Below are 2,756 nucleotides of genomic sequence, written 5' to 3' on the forward strand. Positions count from 1 at the left end.
GTCGGCGCGGAGTCGAGAATAGAAAGTGTGGCGAGCGCAGCGAGCCACCGAGCCGGAAGCGTGGCGAGCGGCCGCGGATACCCGTGAAGCCCGCGAGGGGACGCGTATACCTGTGAAGGTATCCGTGTCCGCTCGCCACACTTCGGGCTCGGTGGCTCGCTGCGCTGGACACACTTTCTATTCTCAACTCCACGCCGACGTGGATAGTGCGGGTATGAAAAGGTCGGAGGACGCATACCGCTGCCCCACGCGGGCTCGCTGCGCTCGCCATGCTTCGGGTTGACGTTGATCGTGGGGTGGCGTTAACAATTAGGGGGGCCATTTCACACTTCAGGGTGGCTATTTGGGGTCTGTGGGCCATTTAACATTGTTCCCTATGTGAAATTGGGTCAATTGGGCCATTTAACATTGTTCCCTATGTAAAATCGCGGTAATCGCGTTGCATGCGATTTTTTGGCCGCATGCGATGTGACCGACGCAATTTTTTCCTTGCGATGCCTAGGATCAAAATCGTCGGCACCGTTCTAGGTAACAAGTACCGATTTTGGTGTTCCGAGTGACTGTACACTGACACCAGGAACACATTTCCTCAGTGGGGACCGTGGGTACATCCATATATTTTCTCTCCTCACTATGGCCCTTATTCTGATTGACGCGTACTTTACCGCATACTTTCGGATCGCGTCTTTACGGCGTCTGCGCATGCGTGGAGAACGCAACGCGCATGTGCCACGCATTGACTCCGTACCTGTTCGGGCAAATCCCGTACAAAACTGTGCACCGCAATCAGTCGGGAAATATGGGCGTATTATGGGCGTCATGCGGAATGACACATGGGCGTAGTTTCAAAGTGGGCAAAACGGGGCGGAAACATGGGCGGCCACGGGGGAGTACACTTATGTTGGGGGGCGTACATTCGGATAGCACTCCGAATGCACGCGACCAAAAAGGGCAGAAATGTGCGGTGTCCACAAGTGTACTATTGCTTTGCGGACACCACTCGTTCATGCGGTAGGCGAACGTACCGCCTAATGACTACAAGCATTAACACCTGAACCCAATAGAATCTACTCCTTTACTCATTACTCACTAATAGGACGCTTGTCAGTGCTTTAATTGAAACCATTGCACTTCAATTGCTGTAAGGGTTAATGTGTGCAATGCATGTGTTAGGCATGCTTGTAAGGATATATTGGCATCTAATTGATTCCAATTCCAAAGAAGCATTTTTTTATGAGGATAGGCAATTGAATAAGTGGGTCATGTGATGTATTGCAGAATATACATAATAGTGGGTTGTTTGGCGTAAATACTCCGCTTACGTGCGGTAGCACCGCTTGGCTCCCGTTCGGATGCGGTATTCCCGAGCATACTCTGTAATACTCTGTAATACCGTGCAGAATCAGAGTGTTTCTCCCGCACACGCATGGTTTGTATGTCGTCCGTAAACACGCCCTGTTCTTAAAGAGTGAGTCCGTCCGAATGCGGAGGACACGTGGGCGTTTCTACGGACGATGGCCGCACGCGGCAAAACACCGTGGCGTACGGACCGCTCCGTAAGAATGCGGGAATATCCGCACCGATCAGAATAAGGGCCTATATATTCCGAGGAGCTATCGCATGACCCCCTGACTCTCATCGACTATCCAATACGAGTATGATGGTGGACAGCAGAGATGGGGATGATGCCTGTTAGCACCATACCTTTCTAGTTCTATCCACATTCAGGGCTCTCTCATCCGCCGATTCTTTGCGACCACCCCTGCAATGCCACATGGTAACAGGCTTGGGACACACTGATTTGGACGAACAGCAGAAGCCCACTCGGGCTCACCCCTAACTGGCACCGGAAACACCTAGAAGGTTAGTATACAGCCATACTTCACTGGGTCGCCTGAAATCCATCCGAACTCAGCAGCTAAGCAGTGATAGGCTGGATCAGTACCTATATGGGAGACCAATAGGGAATATCTGGTGCTGTATTTTACCACTAGGTAAGTATGCTTGCTGTGTTTACAAGGGTGCAGTCCCACCATCTTACTATCATCCTAGCCCTCCCCTCTTTACATTGCCTAAGTCCAACGGCACTGACACCCCATTTTTTGAAGATTCTAGTGGTGGTGGGATGTGTCCTGTATGATAAACGTTTGCCACCCATAAATTACCAATTTTAGATATAAATAAGGTCATTTGGCAAACGAGTTTTCAAATCATTTTCGCTTAAAGTTCTAAGTTATTAGCTGAAAATCGGCTGGATACTCTTAAATTACTCACAAGGTGTGATTATATTAATTCTAAACATAATTTATTTTAATAAGGCTTATTATTAAAAGTTATATTTTAATATTTACCATTTATTACGCATTACCAACAATTTTTCCTGTAAGTGTGCCCCAAAAAAACCTTATTGGTTCCCTTGAGTGTCATCTCTTTGACTATCCTTTTCAATGTTAAAAGCACCCCCACGCCCCCCCCCCCGTTTCAACGCCAACCCGAAGCATGGTGAGCGCAGTGAGCCCGTGAGGGGCGGCGGTAGGTGTCCCCCGATCTTTTCATACCCCCACTATCCACGTCGGCGTGGAGTTGATTTTAGATAGTGTGGCGAGCGCAGCGAGCCACCGAGCCCCACGAGGGGACGTGGATTACACGTAAAGTAATACGCGTCCCCTCGCGGGGCACACTGCGCTTGCCACGCTTTAGGCTCGGTGGCTTGCTGCTCTCGCCACACTATCTAAAATCAACTCCACGCCGACGTG

General features: G+C 49.8%; 1 pseudogene; it reads left to right on the forward strand.

The window, feature by feature from the left end:
• The first annotated feature begins 1,867 nt into the window (after positions 1-1,867).
• LOC146065377 (5S ribosomal RNA) lies at positions 1,868-1,986 on the forward strand (annotated as a pseudogene).
• Positions 1,987-2,756: the final 770 nt, after the last annotated feature.

This window comes from Crinia signifera, chromosome 3 (genome assembly GCF_055691185.1).
Source record: "Crinia signifera chromosome 3, ASM5569118v1, whole genome shotgun sequence".
Taxonomy (NCBI): domain Eukaryota; kingdom Metazoa; phylum Chordata; class Amphibia; order Anura; family Myobatrachidae; genus Crinia; species Crinia signifera.